At 36.7% G+C, this 24,885-nt stretch overlaps 1 protein-coding gene across 4 annotated transcripts in view; it reads right to left on the bottom strand.

The window, feature by feature from the left end:
* The window catches only part of LOC117989905 (synaptic vesicle glycoprotein 2C-like), a 51,273-nt gene extending 28,626 nt beyond the window's left edge, over nt 1–22,647 (bottom strand). The window contains exons 1-2 of one of the 4 annotated variants that reach the window (XM_069504235.1): nt 5,185–5,264; nt 4,990–5,080 (exon numbers count right to left, since the gene is read on the bottom strand). The gene's annotated coding sequence lies outside the window, so the exon portion shown is untranslated. Of the gene's footprint in view, nt 1–4,989; nt 5,291–14,405; nt 14,567–22,423 lie in introns of those variants that run through there. The other 3 variants (XM_069504236.1, XM_034977300.2, XM_034977301.2) reach the window with 3 other exon arrangements.
* Between the last annotated feature and the right edge of the window lie 2,238 nt (nt 22,648–24,885).

The raw sequence follows: 24,885 nt of genomic DNA, 5'->3' as shown, positions 1-24,885 counted from the left end.
TGAGAAACCAGAAATTTTACGCGGACGAAGTCGCGGGCAACTGCTAGTTATATATAATGGAAATCACTCACGATAGTGTAAACGCTAAAATGCAAATAAACTTAAATTAAGGTAGCTCTCTCCCGCGAATAAGTCCGCGTGGATAATTAAGTTTTTAAGAGAAGTTTCCATAGATAACGGAAATAGGTATTTCCTAATCAGTGGAAGTTACCCTAGCGCTCCAGCACTCCCCATACAAATATAGTTTGGTACTTGCTCATTTGAATATTAACCAATCAAACTCAACGAAAATATATTGTAGGCACAATGTAGAAACAAATATCTGTGTGTGTGGCTCACCAGATTTCCATAAAATGCGTACTTAGTTACAAAGTTACACTGGATCAAAGATTTGTACCACGTGTACAGTACGCGGCAGAAAGTAATGTACATAAGCCTTTAGAATGACATTTCGGCTTTGTAGAGCGTTGTCTCTGTCACTCATACCTATATGACGTTTTGTCGGTCTCAACGATAGAGACAATGCTCTACAAATCTGGTATCTCCTTCTAAAGGTCGATGTACATTACTTTCTGCCGCGTACTGTACATACCTACTATTTCGTTGGCCTGTTAAATTATTTAAATGGGTGTGGGCCGTAAAAACTAGCAGATACACAGACAGACACTGTGTATGACACTGTGTTATGGTAATGGATAAATTGTGTTTACTGTTGAATATTATCAGTCGTAGCAAGAACCTCAAAACAATATACCTAAAAGGGGTTTTAAAATAATTCATGTTTAATGCTTGTTTAATGGTGATGATAAGAGGTGTTGCTAAAGTTACCAATCAAGAATATATAAAAAAGTAGGTCCTAACTAGATAGAGGTAAATAAAAGTTCGGAAATTTTTCAGTATTTTTACCGTATACCTACTTACTTATTGGCAAGTCTATTGTTAATTAATGTTGAATAATCGTGGCGAATGTACCACGCGAAGCGTAACGTGTGTGCATCACAATGCCTGCTGGTTTTGGCGTATTTTTCGTAGTGACGTAGGAAAGGAATCAAGAGCTTGCAAGATGAACGCTTCTTGAAAAATCAGTTAGACTTCCAAAGTGATTAAATTACAGCCAGATAGACAACCCTAGCTATATAGCTGTGATAGCCTAGTGGTTAGGACGGCCGCCTTCTGGTCGGAGGTCGGTGGTTCGATCCCGGGCACGCACCTTTAACTTTTCGTAATTACTAATTAAATATCATTTGCTTTAACGGTGAAGGAAAACATCGTGAACATTCTCAAAGGTGTGTAAAGTCTACAAATTCGCACATGGCCAGCGTGGTAGACTATGGCCAAAACTTTTTTCTCTGAGAGGAGACCCGTGCTCTGTAGTGAGTCGGTGATGGGTTGATCATGATGATGATGAGACAACCCTAAAAATGGGTAAGAGACATTGATTAGGTACTTAAATCAATGTTTCCCTTTTCTTAGAGAAGGTTTGAAGACTCTGATGTTCGCTCTTAAATGTCATAGTGCCTAATGCGCTAGCAGCATTGCCCCTTGGGATGGCCAAACTATTTCTGTCCGAGAACATTCTTTCAAAAGGTCAAGAGGCACAAAAATGTTCGCTCGTTTGGGTCTGGTGACTGCCGCACCAGCCATAGAGGAAGTTACTTGAACGTGGGATGCATAGGTTGCATCCCAAATAAGCTACCGGGAGATATCTCTCAAGGAACGAGCATCATTCCATCCAGACCTCTTGCGATCGCCATGCGCCAGGCCAATAGGGTCCAATAAGATTTGTATTATATTCCTCTTCTGTATTTTTCTATATATTCTAATCATTCGTGATCGATCTAAGTTTAATTAATCTAAGCTAAATAGAAATAGATAAATTGTTTACTTGAGATGATTGATGTTGTACGGATATTACTTAGCAGTGTTGTAACACTAAGTTTCTTTAACAGCTCGTATTTCGAACGAACTTAAAAACAGGGAGCCGGGAGCATCAAGGTATTGAGCTATGCTATTTAGTTTTTCTTAAATAATAACAGTAGGAAGGCATGGACGTTTAAACACTGTTTTGTATCTTATCACTTATCTACTTAGACACATATATTTACATACCTATCTAAATTTATAAGTACGAGGAAAACCTTCGATCCAATAAACGTTTTTAGGCAGTGATTTGTTTATTATAATTTTTTACTTCAAATACTTTACAGCGACATAAAAAGTACCTATACAATAGGCTAATTTAGTTTTTTATTTTCACTACTAACAAATTCAGCTGCACCTTACTTTAGTTAATCTACAAAAAATACCTAGGTAGTTTTTAGACTTCCTACGAATCCGTTCGTTAGTTGATAACGAACGTTATTAGGTAGGTACTGTACCTACCTACATACCAAACGAAATGTAGCGATCCTATTTTGACTGGAAAGCGATTTTTAAAGGAACCTAATTACTTTCAAGTTTCTGTATGAATTATTTATATGATATATAATTATTATATCTATGTATGAAATCTATTAAAAATACCTGGAAAACTCATAAAGTTCATTAAATTCCGGAATACATACTTATTATGATATTGGTTAACCCACGATACCACACATAATCCCGATCCCGGGATCGTCTTTGCTTCTTATCGTATGAGAAAATAGCTTATTTAAAAGTGAACTATCTACTGTTTAGATCTAGAAGTTTATCACCGACCTGGCGGCGGCGGTAGTCACTACTCAATATTACTATATGTACTAATTTTAACAGAGGCGCTTTTACTCATACTTCCATATCCATCTTACTAATATTTGTCAATGTGAAAGTGTGTCTGTATGTCTGCTACGTTTTTACGGTCCATCCATTCAGTCGATTTTGATGAAATTTCGTACAGAATTATCTTACATCCCTGGAACGAACGTAGGCTTCGTTTTATTTTTTTCTTGCCCTTTCTATTTCTTGCTGGTTCTTCTTGGTAGGAAAGGCATTCCGAACCAGTGGTAGATGCATCTGACTATTCGTAAGTACTTGTAAAAGTTTATTCGAATAAAAAAGATTTTTTTTTTATTTTATTTATTTTATTCCCGAAAATAAAAAGTTTTTACGGGGTTTAAAAAAAACCTTAACTCACATTGACGAAGTCGCCGGCATCATCAAAAAATTCCCATACGAATCATGTTTATAGTTTAATCTCGAACTAAAATGCGCAAAAAATATCTTTTTCATGTACTACTTACATATTATTCGCCAGACGGAAACTTCAAATGAAAACCTGTCTTACATGAACTTAATAGACTGCGTATTTTAACTAACTCTTATCATATTAACTACTATACTATAGTAAACCAGTTCATAGTGTTGTTATTCAAATAAACTGCTAGTAGAATTAAGTGCTTTTGAGTGTGTATATTTTTGTTAATATATTTTCAACAATGAAATATAAAAATAATCTAAATATATAAAAGCAAAAGCAGACTAGAGAGATAGTACGCACAGCTCAAACTACTAGACGGAAAAGATAGCTATCATAACGTAGACATCCACTAAGAAAGGATTTTGAAAATTCAACCCCTAAGCGGATAAAATTGGGGTTTGAAATTTGTATAATTCAGATTAGGCCGTGGACATAAGCTTATTAATAAACATTAAATTCAAACATTGAATTAGTGTTTTTTTATTTCATTATAAAAATATTATGTACCTATATTAACTACACAAATTTCAAACCCCTATTTTACCACCTTAGGGGTTGAATCTTCAAAGATTCTTTCTTTCTGTAAGCCAAATTTCAGCCCAATTCGTCCAGTAGATAGTTGAAACTGTGCATTCATAGATCAGTCAGTCAGTCAGTCAGCTTTTCCTTTTAAATATTTATATTAAAGCTATTAATAAACAGATATTACGTGTCTTTATCCTGAGTCAGGCGAAAATTAAATTTTAATAACTTAATCTTCACTTAACCTTATAAATACATACAAATGTGAATTAATTACCGACCGTGTGGAAAACACTGTCATTGTCTTAAAATAACCTAACTGTACAAAAAGTTCTGTTATTACAAAACAAATGAGTGCAAACTAATTAACTTATCTTCTGCCTATAAATGTTTAATTTAAAATATTGTCCTATTTTTTCAATACCTCAAGATCAACGCTCAAAGAGGGGACTGAACACCAAAAGGTGAAAGCCATTTTTAACTCTATGGTCAATGCCCAGTTCCCATCCCTTGCAATACTGTCATATTGACTCCTGACAAAGCTTAGTTAGGCGAAAAGGGGAATATTAATCACTAGCGACCCCCTCCGGCTTCGTGCTGGTAGCTTATTACAATTTCCATACGGATCTCTATTTTTTGGAAATAAAATAGCCTATTTCACTCAGGAATAATGTAGCTTTCTACTACTGCAAGAATTTTCAAAATCGGTCCAGTAGTTCCAGATATCTCTACTAACAAACTTACAAACTTTACCTCCTTATAATGTTAGTATAGATGATTAAATTGCCTAATATTTTTTTCCGAAAAAAATACCAAGTTACAAATGAACACAGAGAATTCTAAAATTTGCAAAATCAAATTGCAATTTGACTTATCAACTACCAGATGCATTTGGTTTTTCTTGTGTGTTTCCGATTGAGTTATTGATATAATGTACAATTTATATCTAGATATAGAGGTAAATAATAGTAGATTATTATTGTTGATGTTACTATTCCTCATGATGATAACCTAGTGAAAGCAGAAAAGGAAAAAGTATTGTTATGTTCGCTTTTTGTTGCGGGCTAACTTGGAAGGGGTAAGTATGGTATGGCAGTATTGGCAGTTTATGGCAGTCAAAAAACCCATATCCCTCGGTTTACACCTACGCGGCATCGTACCGAAACCACCCGAAACGCTAAATCGCAGGGCGGCATGGAGTAGGATGGTAACTAGCAAGACACCACTACACATGTTAAAAATTAGTAACTTATTTTTAGTTAGTTTATAAAATAGAATAAAAGTCTTACCAAGTAAGCAGAGTACAGTGGTAAAAACGACAATTAGCACACAGTTCCCAAAAAAGCATAATCTCATAAAGTTCTTTCAGCGAAAATTGTTCTGAAAATCACATAAACAAAGAGCCTGCCGTCAAATAACACTGAGGTTGAACATTTCACGTCACTGCGACTCCGTAGAATCCGCATAAGGTGCTTTAAACTTACTTTGTTAGAGGTTTTTAAAATGTAAACATTGGTTTCGAGTTAAAAAAATATAAGATTCTTTACAAAGCGTGTTAACTTCGGGAGTGCGCGCGTGTATGTGATCTAGAGGCACGCGCGCTTTTCTTAGCTACTATAAACGTACTATTCGCCCCACCTTGGAGGCTCGATGGTATTGTTTCTATCAATTAACTCGTGTTAAAAGTATTAAAGCTTATGCCTATTATATTTTCTGTGCTTATGCCGTTCAGTTACTTAGTTTCATCAACACGGAAGCGTCATTTGTATGATATTTTGTAAGCTATGTCTAATTAACTAACCATCAACAAAATATCTATTGTCACAAAACAACGGTAGGTATTGAGTATCTCAAATCATGTGATTAAAAGGTCATATAAAGCAAATAGGCTTTAATATTTGTATGTTTTTTTAATGATCAAAGATGATAATTAATGTTAAGGACAAGGTTTTTGATAAAAGGTATACCTATGTAAGTAGTAAAGGTTCCTTGCTCTAGCAAACTTAAATCCCTTTTATAATAATTACATTAAGTTGATTAAATAAGGGTTGTGTGGACAGGAAATACCTAAATATCCTGCTTATGGTATATACCTACGGTAAGTAACAAAGCAGCCTTCTAAGAAAAAAGTAGGTAAAACTGGATAGGACAGGGCAGTTTTATTAAACTCATGTCAATGTGTATAAACGAAAAGGCATAATATGGGTTTAATAAAAACTGCCATACCCCTTCCGTTAGCCCGCTTCGATCTTAGACTGCATGATGCATCATTACTTACGACCCAGGTGAGATTGCAGTCATTTTGTATCTGAATAAAAAAATGACAATCGATTTCGATGCAGCATTATAACTAGAATAAATGTAAGATTATAACCTACCCCAAGGCGGGGCGCTATCCCGGTATGCTGATTACTATACTTAGTGCAATCAAACTTTAAAGCCTGCCACCAGACCAGGCCTGATTTATTCAATCATCAGAGTCAATTCTTAGAATAGTACCTTGGACTGTAGTAATAAAATTATGTTATTTTTTTGTATAACGGTAGTTTATGGGGCAAAGAGAATAATTTAAGAAAATTATGATTTTTATTTATTTTTAGCATAATTAGATAATTATTAACGACTCGCAGTACGGAAAAACCCTCTTACTTTGAAAGTTGAAATTATGTACTAATTATTTGTTCATGAACACATTTTAAATTTTTTTTGTGATGTAACCACAAGTTCATGATTTTCGGATGTTCCCCCTTACGTTTGCTATAAAGAAAGAAAAGACGTTTATTTTACAAACTGGCTGGTTACTCCGACACTTCTTCCACCTGAGCATTGAGCTCAACGTTCTTTAAGCAAAAGAAGCGCCGGAACAAACTGTCATGTGTGGCACAACTTGAAAAAGGGTCCCAGCTCAGTATTATGCTGTATGCCTTGATCACACGAGTAGAACGGATGTGCCTTGATGCACATGAACCTATAAGACTTACCTACCTGCCAAATTTCATGATTCTAGGTCAACGGGAAGTACCCTATAGGTTTCTTAACAGACATACAGACAACAAAGTGATCCTATAACGGTTCCGTTTTTCCTTTTGAGGTACGGAACCCTAAAAGTTGAGTAATTTCTGCGGGAAAATATTTTTTTTGTTTAATTCGTAAAAGTCCTGATTCACTGACTGACTCATCAACGCTCAGCTCAGACCCTTGGACCAAGAAAGCTGATGCACAGATTTTTCGGAAGTTCGTCGGAATAGGGTCCGCTAGCCTCAATTATGCAGCGTGTTTAAATAAAAAGAATAAGTAATATTATTTTTAATGCTGCATAAAAACAGTTGATCAAATAAACGAAACAGGTAGGTAAGTGATGCATACTAGTAGAGTAGGTACTTTACTCAAAACCTAAGTATAATTAATTTTTATTGAGCCATCAGCCGTCAACCCTTTTGTTTTAAAAACCTGAATTCTGTATGAATAGAGCTGTAATTACACGCCGAATTACTTAAATATTTATTGTCTTTATTTAGTTAAGCGTGCGCTTGGTCTGTTGAGTTCATGCAGAAGGTATAAATAACGATATCAGTAATCAGTCTAACGTATTGTCGACATACGTTTTGAAATTAAGAACAATGACTTTCTTATCAAAACAACACCGAAGTCTGAATGACTGAAATTGACGTCATGTAACATCATGTACCTAATGCTATTTGAATGCTGTGATCAAGACTTGTTGAAGACCCATAATAGGTACTAGGTTGGTACTAGGGACCATCGCGATTTCCACACTTCACGGCCTTGCAACGCTTGAATCCAGCGGCGCTTTGCGAATTGAGCCTCGTTTGATATCTTCTGTCCACCTAGGTCCTAGGTCCTAGTAGAAGGTTAGCCAATGCTTCATTTTCTGGTGCGAGATCTCTGACATTATAAAGCGTTATTTCTCGTACGATGGTACGGAACCCTTTATGTGCGAGTCCGACTCGCACTTGACTGATTTTTTTTTCATTTTCGATAAGTAAAGTATCTAGATCACATGCTTCGACGTAGAGTGCCCGTAGAGACCGGTCCATCAAGGTAAAGGCTGATGTCAAATCAAGTGCATTCATAAAAAGGACAACGTATACCTACTATCAAAACAAGTTGTCTTATAGGTAGGTATAGTACACGACAGGTCGAAATGGCAATAGGAGAGGAAAAGCCCCGCACACCCAAACAGCCGCCGCGCTAACCTGGTGTGGGCGAGCGCGGGTGACGTGCGGATGTGCAGGGCATCCGCCCTCTTCATACCCCGATTGCCATCTCGACCTGTCGTAGCTATACCTATGTGACAACTGGTTTTGCACGCGTGTACCTACATTCATTATCACCTAATAATTATTATTATAATATTATTCGTGGTGGATGATTCAGAACTGCAGTATGAGTGCAAAGTGCGTAACCTGAAATAATCGAAATAAACAACCATTAGGTACTTTTACGAATCTAAAGCACTTGTAAAAGTTTATTTGAATAAATCGTTCTATTTCTATCAAAGGAGTAAGAAATCAGGATCTGATTATTTTTTGTTTATTAAGATTTTCCCTGCGCTGACGTTGCTATTACTATTTATCATTATATTACTACCTAGCTACGTACCTAATTTGCATATTTAATTAATATGCAAAAAAATTGCATTGTAAGACCACATAAATTACCAAGCTAACCAGTTTTAAGAATAAGTCCCTATCTAGTTAATTTATTTAATATTACCATAAAACATTATCATATATAAGTAGCTAACACGTGAAGTTTTTAATAATAATTAAATTATGAGCAGTTATATTAAACCATAAATGTATACTTATTAAACGAATATTATATAGGTACTTTGTATGAACAAAGTGTTATGCGGTGGCTACAAAATTATAACGCAAATAATAATTAATTTAAATTATATAAATACCTCCCTGCACTGTAAGTAAGGTTCACAGTACACACTACACATAGCAATATTGTTAAATTCTATGGTTTTGTTTTCACATCGCAAATTAGTGTTAATTTAATGTTAAAATATTTACTTAAGTAATATTTTTTTATTAAATAAAAATAAAAGTACCTAGTTAGGCGCGGCACACTTTAGGTTAGCTACTAATACCTATTGCACGGCCCCCACTGATGAAAACCACAGCACAGCTTATATTATTATTATTGCCCAAACACAGCTTAGGTATATTATTACTAGCTGATGCCCGCGACTTCGTCCCCGTGGATTTACATTTTTTTAAATCCCGCGGGAACTCTTTGATTTTCCGGGATAAAAAGTAGCCTTTGTTAATCCAGGGTATAAATTATCTTTGTTACAAATTTCATCCAAATCCGTCCGGTAGTTTTCGCGTGATTGAGTAACAAACACCCAAACATCCACACTTTCATATTTATAATATTATACTAGCTGACTCGGCGAACTTCGTACCGCCTCAGTCGTTTTTTTTTTAATACTTTAAATTTTTCTCTCCGTAAGAACCATCCTCGTACTTCAAGGAATATTATAAAAAAGAATTAGCGAAATCGATTCAGCTGTTCTCGAGATTTGCTATCAGCAACACATTCAGCGATTCATTTTTATATATAGAGAAGAAGGAAGAAGATTCGTTTAGTCAAAATGGGATAGAAATGTGTATTACGCCGCGGTTTTCGGACACATTCCATAGTTCGTTTCCGACTTTAGGGTCGATTCACATTGACACAGTGACTTGATGAAGCATATCAAAGCAACAATCTAAACTTTTGCATAGCATTCTACCTCTTCATTACCTCTATCTACACAACCTACTCCAGCAGTGGACGCAAACAGGCAAAATGATTGATTGATTGATTGAGACAACCTACTTAAAACGACTAAAAGATGCCTACATTCGCACGCATTCTGTAGAATCTTAAAATACGAGTTTACCACGCAAATTAATTGTCTATCATATCCCTCTTAATATGTTACTTGCCACTAAAATCCGGACAAGATACATATTTGTCCTTGCAATGGTAGTGCTACTGCTATGGTTTGGTATTTACACGTGATTAAAAAATCAATATGGATAGATAGATACCCACTTACCGCAATGTTATAATCGTATTTGATTGTCCGTATGACTGTGACCTACTAATATCTACTTACATATAACATAATATATCTACTTACATTAAGTTATGATAGTATCTGATACGTGCGAACTCGCAGGGAAAAGGAAACGCACGTACGTATCTGCTTGAATTTGATTTTTGTAGGACCAGAATATTTAAACTTTTAAAGAAAAACGGCCAAGCGCGAATTTTTAAAACTGACTTTTTATAAAAACATACTTAACAGTGAATTAAAGTTTTACGAATTACGGTAACAGAAAAACCATAATAAATGTAGGTACAAGGTACCTATTCTAAATACCAAGCAAGTAAGTAAGGACGAACAGGCATAATCGTTAGATACATAATAATGTAAAGTAAAAAAAATATTATTTTAAAAACATAGGTAAATTAATACTTATTTTAAAGTAAATAGATCTGGGTGAACGTGTTAAGTTATTAAACAACCATAATTCTAGACAATAAGGAAACGATAAATCACGTGGACAAAATAAATATAATCTGAGTTGAATGTATAGTAATAATAAAATATAATATTAAGTTATAGATGAAATTTAAAATGGCGCATGAGAAGTCTTTTTGTACGCATAATACCTAATTAATCAATGATTAGGTACCTGCCGCTTAGAGTAGATGAAAATAGATTGATTTCAAAGCCAAATTAATTTACTTACTCTGTCTCTAACGTGTTAAACACGAAAACAAACTCCTGAAAACTCCATCAAAGCAACTGTAACCAGTGGCCCTACCGCGGTTGTTTGACAGCTACAATGTCACGATCGCAATTATCTCTGATTGGTTAATGCTCGCTCACTATTGGCCACAATGCATTGTTGCAACAAGAATCGCACACATTCAGCCAATCAGAACAATTGAGATTGTAATAATGATTAATGCAGGTTTTAGACAATCGCCCTACAGGTCACTGCATTTGATAAACCTACTCCTTAGGCATATACAATATACATATAAGACTATAATGACTTGTTTGAAGTCGCAACTTTTTGAATGTAACGGGATGCCCCCCCCCCCCTCTCTCATCATTAACAAACAATTATTAATGCCTCAAAAACATTATTATAATCCGTGGAATCCATTAATTCAAAGACCAATCTTTTCCTTAATCTGACATTAAATTATTCTTGACGTTATTTATTATGGCGAATGTATTATTTTGTGATATTAAATTTACACGTACGATTTTAATAATATACTATTAAGTATAAACTTACCGAATACATCGTTCTCCAAAATTAAATAATTAAATGTCAAACATATTACTTACTTAAAGTATAACAAGTATTTTTGATTTGTTTAAAATTTTATCGAATAAGTAGATAACCATCAGATCACGTGAAGACAAAGGGGTAACCTCCATGGACAATGTCCTTTATTCTGACAATAAATACCTAATATTTGAAAAAATATAATAGCACAAGTGTGGAAGACTCTTAGATGAATGTATCATTACGTGGACTCCAAGCCTCGAGAAAGATTCCGAGCAATCTTGATACTGTGTTACAAATCGTACATAAGTACGCGCGCGTTCAGTGTGTTTTCCTCGGCTTGGGCCTGGCTCGATTTGATGTGAGCCGTCCATAAGTGGTATGATTTTCTTTGGGTCGATGTGTCAACAAAGTAAGGAAGTTTGTATAATAACGTGTCATCATTATCATCATCAACCGATAGACGTCCACTGCTGGACATAGGTCTCTTGTAGGGACTTCCACACGCCACGATCTTGCGCCGCCTGAATCCAGCGGCTCCCTGCGACTCGTCCGATGTCGTCCTTCTACCTAGTGGGGGGTCTACCAACACTGCGTCTTCCGGTGCGAGGTCAACATTCCAGCACCTTGGGACCCCAACGTCTATCGGTTTTACGAACTATGTGCCCTGCCCATTGCCACTTCAGCTTCGCAACCCGTAGATCTATGTCGGTTACTCTAGTTCTCTTACGGATCTCCTCATTTCTGATTTGATCACGTAGAGAAACTCCAAGCATAGCTCTCTCATAATAACATGTACTTAGATAATTTAAATCCGTGCAATAAAATCCTTAAAAAAATAGTGTGCAAATACAATTTTTTTCGTTTATTATAGCTCTTAAACCAGCTTTAATTATTAAACCTACCGTGACTACCGTGATAATATATGACTATGACGAAATCGTTACTAGGTATGATAATATTAGGTACATATATTGTTTCCGTGGCGCGCTTCCCTGCGCTCTCCATACGAACGTAGTTTGGTTCTCATTTAAATATTAATAACAATCAAACTGGGTGAACTTTTGTATACCTACACGTTCTAGAAACTAATATACAATATGGTGTAAAAACACAATCCAATACCCATAATTTGCCCCATTTTGTAGTTTTAGTGATTCAATGGGGAATGGAAACGGGTCAATGCCCCACCTACGACGCGGCATTGACTCCAAGTGGCCTACTTACGCAACGTTCGTTGACCTCTAGCCTCAGTCAGATGTTTTATTTGCAATATTTCGTGAACTTTTACAAAATATAGGATTTTTTTGATGGTTTGTTGTTTGTTGTCCTTCAATCACGTCGAATGAAGCAAAGGATCGACGTGATTTTTTGCATTTTTAAATACCTGGAGAGTGCAGACTTAGGCTACTTTTTATCCTAGAAATTCAAAGAGTTTCCACGGGATTTTTTACAAAACCTAAATCCACGCGAACGCAGTCGCGGGCATCAACTAGTACATTTTAATGGAAGAAACTGTATAAAGGCGCTCACACAGCGAAGCGCGTGTTTGAGCCGCCGCGCCGTCATCGTCACGCGCTACTGTGTGAGTGTGACGTACTTCATGCATGCCTGATATTTCAAATCGTAGGTACACGCCTTCAGCCTCAATAGCTCAACGGCTAAGGAACGGATTGAAATCCAAAATGTCGGCGGTTCCTTTTTTCGTACCTACTCCTAGCACAAGCTTTACGCTTAGTTAGAGGGAAAGGGAAATTATATTAGTCATGATTAACATGGCTAATATTCTTTTTAGAAAAAAGAAACGAAAGAAGGAGGAAAATGTGCGGCCAAAACAAATACCTAGCCCGAACGTCAGCCGACACGAGACCGTATGAGTGTGCTATGAACAAAAGCAGATCTCAGTCTTGGGCTTATGTATAAATCGGGCTAACCCTTAGTCTAAGACCTGCACATACCTATTGCAACTTCAGATTAGACTAATTGTTTCGCGATCACTGTACGCGCGCGTCCTGCCGTGTAGTTTCCGTCGCTCGTTGTTTGTTGCAGCCTTAACACAGTAAGAAGCCGTTTACTTTATCATTGTTCATATTTGTCACATTTGACGGTATCAAGTAATCACACGTCAGTCTATCTATCTATCTCGCACCGAAGGATACTACCGAACCGACAGAGTCAACAGTGGTATCGCTGAGTAAATTTACTATGCAAACACTACGTAAAATTATATAATGGGATGTTAATTTGTACAACATTCATTAAGAGGCCTAGTCCAGAATTACTGATTTTTACAATATTAAAATTGAGATAAATAACAAGTCGTAGCATCTTAGTCACGCTTAATTTGCGAAGAAAAGCTGAAAAAAACTGACTGTTAATGACGTCTCTTAGCAATGGAAAATTACGATGTGGACATTTTTGTTTCAAAACATAAAATGGACTAATTATTGAAGTTACGAGATGTCACATCTAGAACCACATCATTACGATTTCAACAAAAAAAATTGTATTTACACATTAGATATTTTCTGAAGGGAAAATTGCATATGAAAATAATGAAATATTATTTTTAAAAAAATCTATCAAAATAATCGCCAATGTGCGATCGCACCTTCATTGCGAGTTAAAATAAAACTTCTAAGTACCTAATTAGTCAAAAATTTAACTAAGTAGATCGTAGTACAGTTGAGTAGATCATTGACCCTCAGTAATAAGAAAAAAAACATTAAAAATTCGTACACGCGTGGCCGGGCGAGATTGGAATAGTGCTCTTAAACGCATTATAATTTTTGTAGGCGACACACCTATGTTAAGTTAGAAAACGTGACAAGTGCGTTGGAGTATGAGTACGTATCTCACTGTAATTTAGTCTGCACGGGCAAATGTGATCGAAACTTTGTCTTTGAAGATTTATCGTGTCTACATCCAAATTCTTTGCGTGTAACATAAACTTTCATTTGTCAAGAATATCTAAATATAATTAATAAATACCAATATAATATTGCCAGTATCAATTGTTTAAGGTTACATAATTTTGTTATAAAATTAAATTAATCAAATACCTGTTGTTTTGGAGAAATCACCATGGGTGATAAGACTGCCTTTACTTGCTGTGTATGTTTGTATAGGTACTTAATTTTCTGTAAATCCTATTAGTGTGTGCAATAAACATTTAAACCAAACAAACAAATACCGACTACAATACGTCATTATAAACCATACTCCAAGTAAGGAAAAACAAGTAAAATGACCCTTGGAAAATTAGGAATTAAAATAAATGGACTGTATTTTACAGTTGACCGCTACGACCGACAGTTGCGTCAATAGCATCTGTGATAATAGCCTGCAAGGTTTAATTATCATGAACTACTTACCGAACGGCCTGATGTATCTCTTCCGATGGATTTTCTTGTATGAATGTTCAGCCACTAATGTAGCTATGAACTAAAAACGTGGGGTGTGGATGAACTTAACACTAGATATTATGTACTAAGACGTCGCGTATGGCAACACTCTCAAAGGAGTGCGGGAGGCTTCTCTCCGTAAGAACCTATATATGTATCGGCAGGCCTCGACGAGTCAACAGAGACAATCGCTTAGCAAATACTACGCAAAAACACGTAAACAATATTTGAATATGGATTTCAGATGTCGCATTCGAAGATTTCGAACGTCCTTTTCCGGGGAAATGTAAGGGGTGTCAACACTCAATCGGAACTTGTACTGTACATAACGTGATAGATAAGTGAAAAAGCAGATACGTTTATGTTTTTGTGTTTATATTAGGTACACCTATAAATATTTCCCGTTGATTTTCCAAAAAATTTCTTTCATACAAACCTTGCCCTTACAATTACAAACACAAAAAAAATCCAATGTGGTGCAGACGTTTGAAAAAGTTATACATTTCGGCGATTTGTTTTTATTTACTTAGATATTTATAAAAGACATGTTTTCACAGAAAATATTACGCACCTAAAACCCGTAAACAATATTTGAATAGGTATGGATTTCAGTTGTCGCTTGTCGCATGGTCGTCTTTTTCCGGGGAAATGTAAGGGCTGTCAGCTGCCAATCGGAACTTGTACTGTACATAACTTGATAGAGCAGATATACTTATATTTTTGTATACTAATATTATGTATAATATGTACGAAGTTTTTTAAATCATAATTATAAAATACTAGATGATGCCCGCTACTTCGTCCACGTGGATTAAGGTTTTTTAAATCCCATGGGAACCCTATGCTTTTCCGGGATAAAAAGTAGCCTATGAGCATCCCCGGAATGTAAGCTACCTTTGTACCAAATTTCATCCAAATTGTTGTTGGGCCTTGAAAAGCTAGCAGACAGACAGACAGACACACTTTCGCATTTATAATATAAGTCCGGCAAATTGCTATTGCGCTGGAACCATGTCTCATTAGCATCGAAATGACGTCATTTTGACGTCATTTGACGTATATTTAAGTAAAAATATACCATCAGCTCAAAACTTCAGTCTAGTGCTGACGTCACTAAAATGGCAGCCACGTAGCAAGTAGCGTATGTCACTCTTCAGGTCTTTATCTATGCAAAAATCCGTTGCAACAAACCAACAAACAAACAAACACACTTTCGCATTTGTAATAAGGGTACTGATTTTAGGGAAAATATTAATTGATCCTCTAAAATCTAATTGACCGTAAAAAAGAAAATCTTTTTGCAAAATTAATTATTTAATTGCTTACGTTAGCCTCTTACGAAAGCCTTAGCGCCAAGCTTAGATGTATTAGGACATTACGTATGCAAAACTTTAATAAACCATTCGTAAGCATAATAAACTGCTAAATAAAAAAGATTCCGACGAATTGAGAACCTCCTCCTTTTTTTGAAGTCGGTTAAAAATACATGAAAAATAAATTCGTAAGTACTACTGATTATTTCAGCAACAAATGATAAGAACTAATTATTTATAGATAGATACAAATAATGCAATGCAAATAAAATAATTATGTCTAAAGATCTTAAGATGTGTAAACTCTTTAAGCTAATTAAAATGTATTAGAGATATGAAAAAAACCGCCCAAGTGCGAGTCAGGCTAGCGCAATGAGGGTTCCGTACTACAGTCGTATTTTTTCGACATTTTGCAGGATAATTCAAAAACTATAATACATAAAAATTATTAAAAATCTGTTTTAGAATGCACAGGTGAAGACCTTTCATATGATACCCCACTTGATATAGTTATCTTACTTCAAAAATTGAAAATACTAATTATTAGTTCATGACCACAATTTAATTTTTTTTGTGTGATGTAAGCCTAAATTCACGGTTTTCAGATTTTTCCCCAAATGTCAGCTATAAGATCTACCTACCTGCCAAATTTCATGATTCTAGGTCAACGGGAAGTACCCTGTAGGTTTCTTGGGACAGACAGTACTCATTCAATTCGTATTTTTACGGAATCCGTGATTTCACAGGTGATTGCACAAACGCTCTTAGTGTAGGTACAGTACGCGGCAGAAAGTAATGTACATCGGCCCTTAGTATGACATTTCGGCTTTGTATAGCGTTGTCTCTGTCACTCATACCTATATGACGTTTTGTCGGTCTCAATGACAGGGACAACGCTCTACAAATCTGCTATCTCCTTCTAAATGTACATTACTTTCGGCCGGGTACTGTAGGTAATTAACTAATTACACTATTTTGTTCGCCAGCTCCTCAACCATGGAGGAATCTACCCTATATTTTAAATAGGTAGGTACCTATTACTAAAACTTCTGACTGAGATTAAAAATACACGAAAAAGCATAGCGAACTGTAATAGGTAAGTGAGTATTCAATTTAACAGAGATTACAATCGTGAGTTGCGAGTACGTAAATGTTAACGAGCTGGCCTACATTAATGAACGCACTTCCGATTGATGGTCTGCTTCTACACTCCATATTCCGAACGTACAGGTTTTTACGTGAGCGCTAACTTTGCTCTGGACAGTGAACACTGAACATACATAATATTTTACTTTTGAGCATACTTTACTGTAATAATTTACTGTAATTACTTGCATGTTGCAGACTGCAGTATGGTAGAGACAAAGATGGGTGGTGAATGGCGATTTTGTCGAGAGAATGCAGCAACTCTGCGCACCGTTTACTGCGCAGCTTTGTGGGGTCGCGGGTTGAAGCCAGAGTAGGGGTGCACCGTGCAAAATATAGCTTCCTTGCTATTCGTGATCGCCTAGTACTTCATGTTTTGATGTTGAATTGAACTCCCTAACTGGTTGGTTTTAAATAAAGAATGGAATGGGAAGGGGCAACTTTTCTGCGCAATGTCTGTTGCGCATAGCTTTGTGGGGTGAGGGTTTATCAATACGACGGGTTGAAGATCTTTGCTATTCATAAATTCCTGGTACTCCATGTTTTGAATTTGTACGGACTCTGCGAATACCCTGGGTTGGTTTTCCAGAATGAAAGAAATTGCTTTCATGTCAATTGTAGGTATATAAATGCAGTGTAATACCTACCTAAGCTACCTACTCTTACATTTTAAAATTTTGGATAAAACTTCCATAGATTATACCTAATACCTATTAAGTACTTAGAAAACATAAAAAGAAACAGGAACACGAACATGCACCATACATGTAAGAAGTTCAACGATTACGACAAACTTAAGCTGGAAATCTTGAATCTGAATACTAGCTGACGCCCGCGACTTCATCCGCGTGGAATTAGGTTTTTTAAAAATCCCGCGGGAACTCTTTGATTTTCCGGGATAAAAAGTAGCCTTTGTCAAACTCCAGGTCTTTATCCATACCCATGCAAAAAATCACGTCAATCCGTTGCACCGTTGCGACGTGATTGAAGGACAAACCAACAAACAAACACACTTTCGCATTTATAATAAGGGTACTGATTAATGTATGCAGTATGCTAGCTAAACTTATCGTATTAATTTATCAAGTCTAATTTTAACGTGTTACGTGAATCAATAATTTCTCAAATCTAATTTTAACTTGACACATAGCTAAGTATTTTGTCCGAGTTTTATACCTAGACTCAAAATTTAAGAAAAACCCAAGTTTTAAATTCTTCTTCTCGATGAGAGCGGTGGCGGTCGTCACTGCAGTTTAATTACTATCCATATACTGATGGCTGCCTTCCGTGTTTTGTGTGCACTTATGTAAGGGGGCGTCCATTGCTTGGTCTGTCCATATTATGGATGATCTACCATGTGCTTTAGTGACCTCTACTCTTTCTTGAACTACTACTCGTTCAATGGAGACATCATCGCGTCTAGATATGTGATCAAAGAAAGTGAAAATGCTAATCCGTACAGTAGAGGATGGATGTTGCTTGATGCTGAGTTCTTCGAGAATGGACTTATTGGTCTGAAGTTTGGTCCAAGATATTCTCCACATTTTTCTCCAGCCACCAGCCCCACATCTCGAGATCGTCTATGCTTTGTTTCTTTGTCGCAAGGTCCACCGCGTCTTCGAAGCGTAGAGGTATATGGGAAACACAACACAAGCGCTCTGACAAGCCGGGTCTTAGTGGCTTTCGTTAAGTTTCCCCCACAATTTTCTGTAGCTGCGCTGCAGTCTCAGCAGTCTGCCTGATCGCCTGCTTATCGGTCTTTTATCGGATAGGTATAGGTATTTTGGAGAGTTTGCTCAGGAATTTTAAAGCCTTGCTCCTCCTTTACCAATTCTACCACAAAACAGCGAGAAACCATGGACGTTTGCATTCCTACGTGGTCGACATCCAATGTACTTGCACGAAACTGCAAACTGGTAAGGTGTGCAATGCCCGTCCGGCGCGGCGTCCGTGTTTCCTGCTAAGTATAACCTAAATACTTTCAAAGTAAGAGTAATAGGCATCTTATAGGCAAGCGCGCTCTAACCTAGACCTCATCAATACTTTTAAAGTATGATTGTCATCAAGCGTAAGCCTATCACGCAAAAAAAATCTGCTATGGATAGTTGTAATTCCCAACGAGTCACACTGTAGCTTGCGTGTGACTCGATGGGATTTTTTTCGATGGATTCCCAACGAGTCACAGTGTGACACGATTGGGTGTGACTCTTTGGGAACCCATTGCTAAAAAAGACATATTTAATTAGGTGCCTAGAAATAGATCTCGGCACAGCCCTGTCAGAATAGTGGCGGTTTGTGGAACCACCTCGATGCTTATTATGTCCTGATACCAGTTGTTTTCAATTTCGGACGTCACTGTATTGATTATAAAGGGGTGTGTTGGTTGCATGTTGGGTGTATGAGTGAACTTGTTTGATGTGCTGTTTCATGTTTGTAAACATTTTGTGCATATACTAATACCTATCTGTAGTATAGATTATTATCTACTTTGCTTATAATATGATCGCCTAGTAGCCAATGTTTTGAGGAAATCGTGTCTTGTCTGGTGAATATTCCACAAACGATCAATTATTGTAAAATTGCTCGTCGCAGTTGGAGCGATTTAGGTTAGGTCTGGTATTAATTGATGATTGCGAAGCAGTCAATATCTACCTATCTAGAAGTTCAGATAGACTATACTAGAAGCACATAGCGCGTTCCCTAGCGCTTTCAGTGCAACGAACAGAAAACTTTGCGTCCGTATTTTCCACCCATACTAAATGTCAGATTACCTACCTACGCAAAGTTTCCATTAACTTGACCCTCTTCAGAGGAGCTATTTCACACTCGATCTAAAGTGACAATGTCACATTGAAATTGAGATGTTTTACGTCCATCGGGGCTGCACGGAGCTGGGGCAGAATTGACGCGGCGGCAATTTATCAATAACGACATATAAAGTGTTCCGGTTGGCGGTACCGATTTCGGCCATCGCCAGTCTCGGCCATAAGGTTGACAATCGTTTTGATAAGCAAGAGACAAATATAGCTTTTCCCTAGCGGAAAACGCGCACGGAATTCCACTTAAAAGTCCAATGGAATGTTTCGAGCCCGTTGAAATGAAGGTGCATATAATTACTGACCTGTAATGACTGACAACATGTAATGTAACAATGTGGAATTCGATTCTGAGCATAAACATTAGATTTAGGTATATATATATATATATATATATATATATATATATATATATATATATATATATATATATATATTATATATATATATATAGCTGCACCATTGTACCTAACAATGGTGCAGCTATATCACCTTTTTAGGGTTACGCGCCTTAAAAGGAAATAAATAATGTACCCTTATAGGATCACTTCGTTGTCTGGCTGTGTGTCCGTCTGTCCGTCTGTATGTCTGTCGTGTCTGTCAAGAAAACCTATAGGGTACTTCCTGTTGACCTAGAATCGTGAAAGGGGAATGCCGAGATAGACGTCCAGCAGTGGACGTCTATCGGTTGATAGTGATGATGATGATGATGATGATGATGATTTATCCAGATTCATAAGACATATTATGTAGTATCGTAATAAATATAGTACCTACTACATAACTAACTACTTTGGTGCACTATGTAGTTTTTCCGGCTCGGAATCCTGATTTTCGGCCTTAATAAATGGCGACACACACCCGACTCTCGTGTGGCATGACGGAGCCTCAGAGGCACTATGATGTATCACAATTTAATGGTATGTACGTACTATGTTGTTCACATAATATGATTGCTCGTAAAATGCAGATTTAATAGTAAGGCCACCCAAACACCTGACCGCCAAATGACCGACGAACGAGCGCGTTTGATAACCTATATAAAAGGAAAAGGTGACTGACTGACAGATCTATCAACGCACAGCTCAAACTACTGGTCGGATCGGATTGAAATTTGGCATGCAGATAGCTATTATGACGTAGGCAACCGCTAAAAAAGGATTTTTGAAAATTCAACCCCTAAGGGGGTGAAATAAGGGTTTGAAATTTGTGTACTCCACGCGGACAAAGTCGCGAGCACAAGCTAGTTTAATATTATAACTTTTTAAATCATTAGTGTAGATTAGATCTGCAAACTTAATGAAAAAATCATTAAAAAGGAAAATCTGAATCTCTGTCTGTCAATCAGCAATGGGCCAGCGTGGCAGGCTATGGCCCAAACCTTTCTCATTCTGGGAAGAGACCCGTTCTCAATTGTAAGCCGGCGATGGGCTGATCGTGATGAAGTGTTGAGAAAGAATTAATTTTATGAATCCGAATAATAATGAAATTAGACGATAGGTGTACGCACCTATATTCATGATAGTCTTCAGCCAGTTCTTCGCTCGCAAGTGATTCGTGGTGCGAAATAACAGTGTGGTGGCACATGAGTCAATCTCTTTAAGTCTTTTCTCATGTGGTGGTGGTGTGGATGGTCCGCGCCGTTCATGCGGTGTTCACGGGCTTTCTTGCTAACTGTGGTGAATAGTGGGCAATAGAGTAAAAGATAATATATTGATAATAATAAGGTTGTAACTTAACTTGTGTGAAACATATTTATTTGTCTGTCTGTGTACATAGGTGGGTCTACATAGGTAGGGTATTGTTGATCTACATAGGTACACTGCACAGCCTGGGGCGCGAACGCTGCGAAGCCCAGCTTGTGCGAAAAATAACGGCGCGTTTTCAGCGTCGAGAAGTTTTTCTTTTAAGGCTAGGTGATATTCGCAGAAATTGGGTAAAATTAGTTAAATTACTTCCCAAGGCGAAAGAACATTCTTAAAACTGCGCGCCCTACGCTCTCCTAAAGTTTTCCGTAGAAAATCTCTACCGCCCTGCTATTATTACGTACCTACCAACCAGTCCTATTATGCCAAAAACTCAATAAATAGATACTACGTTTCCGAATCAATATACCTACACAGTAGTAACTGTCTTATTATGTGGTGCTTAGTAGTATTTTTACTGTTAAGCGAAAAATAGGTACTGTAGTCTGTACGTATAGTACCTATACCCTATTTTTGGACCGCAGTCTGCACTCTAGATCTATATCTAGATATAGAAACTCATCCATTCTTCATTTGCATAAAGAGTTCATGCTGACAAATTCACAATAGACCTAGGAATAACAATGTTATTCGTAGCAATAGACCAACGTGAAAATAAATTGCCTAGCAACTTAATCCTATACCTACTATCTTTGTCTATATTTTCAGGAAAATGTGTGCGTTCATTTTCTTTACACTGGGTAAATATAGAGCCTAAACATAATTTCGATTAATAATTATTAAATAGGTACCTAAGTATTTCAATGGTTTGTGTAACTATACTTAGTCTTACATTATGTTTTAAAAATACAAAGAAGCGCTTTTCCTGGCACAAAACATTAGTTTCAAGTTTTAAAAACAAAGCATTGATAAAATTTATCATACACTATAAAAAACACGTGCAAGGTTCTATTTACACGTGATAATTTGATACGAAACAAAAGATAGATTGTAAAAAACATACTTACGAATATGTCACCATTCCTCAGTGTCACAACGAAGGCATAGCTCGTGTATAGGTCTCGAATTCTTGCAACCACTACGATTTTTCTCATTCCTCAAACGTTGTCGACTTTTAAGCACTTTACACGAATGTTTACTATAACTTTCTAAATACGTACAAATTCGTTATACGTTATATACATAGGTTTAAATATAATGTTATATAAGTAGGTATTATTCAAGTAAATAAATGGCTTAGAGTGAAACGTTTTAGAGGGAACGTGCGTCGCGCGTCGTCGTGCACTATAACAGAGGGCAGTGCCAGTACAAACTACAAAAGTGGTTGACAAAATAATAGCGACCTACACATCCTGTAGCAAGTCGGCAGACTGACCTATAATGATGATGAATTATCTCCACAAACACATACCGCCACCGTAAAGGTTACTTATTTTTATTTTTTGTAAAAACATTTACAGTAAAGAGAAAAAGAGAGTAAAAGGAGACAGGGAAGCACTTATCTCTATGAGAGATCTCTACCAATGACCCTTGGCAGTGCGAGAGGTTGTAAAGGGAGTAGAACAGGTACAAAAAGAAGATAGTAATATTCACGAAAAGAACATAATAGATACTTACGTTTCTGGTGGGAGGCTTCGGCCGTGGCTAGTTACCACCCTACCGGCAAAGCCGTGCCGCCAAGCGATTTAGCGTTCCGGTACGATGCCGTGTAGAAACCAAAGGGGTATGGGTTTAATAAAAACTGCCATACCCCTTCCAGGTTAGCCCGCTATCATCTTAGACTGCATCGTCACTTACCACCAGGTGAGATTGCAGTCAAGGGCTAACTTGTATCTGAATAAAATAAAATAAAAATGTAATATTATATAATATATACCTACCAGACATAAGAAAATGTAGTGTTCAACTAAGTACACCTGACTATAATACCTGTCCTATAGGTACCCATTACTAAGCTTATTTTTTTGTTTATTTTACTATCTCTATCTGAGGTAGAGACTAGAGTCCAGTCAATAATGCAGATTTGTTGGTGTGAGAGACGTAAATATAGAGTGTCAGTACGATAGTATTATTATATATTCTGTGGTTTATTATATATTCTTGAGCACAGAGCAAAATACTAGTTTTAAATATATATTTACCTAACTTTTATCAAAAATTAGGAAATACCTACTACACTATCATTAAGTATTAATATGGATTTTAGTAAATACCTGCGTCAAGGATATTTTCCATCAGTTTGCGGAAAGACAAGTTTTGATAGAAAACTTAGTAAGTAAGTATCTAAAACGGTATCAATTTTGTAAATACTTAGTGTACCTAACCAATGTGTAGATTTGCTGCCTAGATTTTTTTTTAAATTACAATCCTTACCCAAGTAGGTATTCCTACTAAGAGATAATCCATACTAATATGTATTAGGTAGGTAGGTAGGTATACATAGGAACCGCTGAATTCAGGACCGTGGCGTGTGGATGTCCCAACAAGAGAGTGTAGAGACCTATGTCCAGCTGTGGACGATGACAGATGACGATGATGATGATATTGATGAATATTATAAATGCGAAAGTATGTCTGTCTATCTGTCTCCTACTATTTATCACGGCTCGTCACGAATACTTTTCTACTTTTTATGAAAAAAACACTATATCAACGTGAACAGTCATCAAAAATATCGTCTATTTGGCGCAGAGATAGCTTGCACCCGGGAGACGAAAAGGCTACTTTTATCCCGGAAAGTCAAAGAGTTTCCACGGGATTTTTTAAACCTTAAATCAACTGACGAAGACTTATCATCTAGTAGGTACCTACCTACTTAATATTTTAAAGGTTTAATATTAATAACTTTTAAAATTATAATTGTATATTATCTGTCAACGGCTGTAATAATACGTGAGTACAGCCGGTGACAGATAATATTATATATAATGGAAATCACTCACGATAGTTGAAATGCTAAAATTTTTAAAATATAACAGAAAAAATATCTGGTACATAATATATTCTACACACAAATAACAATGACTAATACACCTAGCTATTGTTACATTTCAGATGCTCACAAGTGGTATGCAAGAAAACTTGACGCGTCGCATTACTTGCTCGCAATCAACCGCTTCCGCTCGCACAGTGGCCACTCAATTACTCTCATTGAACAACCAAACTATTTTACTTTTTGTCTTACAGATACCTACTTAGTTAAACAAGAGTACGTATAGGTTCCCCATACCTATACCTACTAAATTGTCGGCGACGTGGCTAGTCTGTGTGACGTGCTTCATAAAAGTGCCTTCATCCTATGATTTTACAAAACGTAGATAATCGCTAGGTATACGCGACGGGAGGAGATGGTAATCGGGGAAGGAACGCCCGACACACTCGCACAGCCCCGCGTTAACCCGATGCGGGCGAGTTCGGTTGACGTGCGGGTATGCGCGGCGTCCTCCCGCCTCATACCCCGATTGCCATT

Source organism: Maniola hyperantus, chromosome 17 (assembly GCF_902806685.2).
Source record: "Maniola hyperantus chromosome 17, iAphHyp1.2, whole genome shotgun sequence".
NCBI classification, from domain to species: Eukaryota; Metazoa; Arthropoda; class Insecta; order Lepidoptera; family Nymphalidae; genus Maniola; species Maniola hyperantus.
Note: the sequence above shows the minus strand (reverse complement) of the source record. Positions and strands in the feature narration are given on the sequence as shown.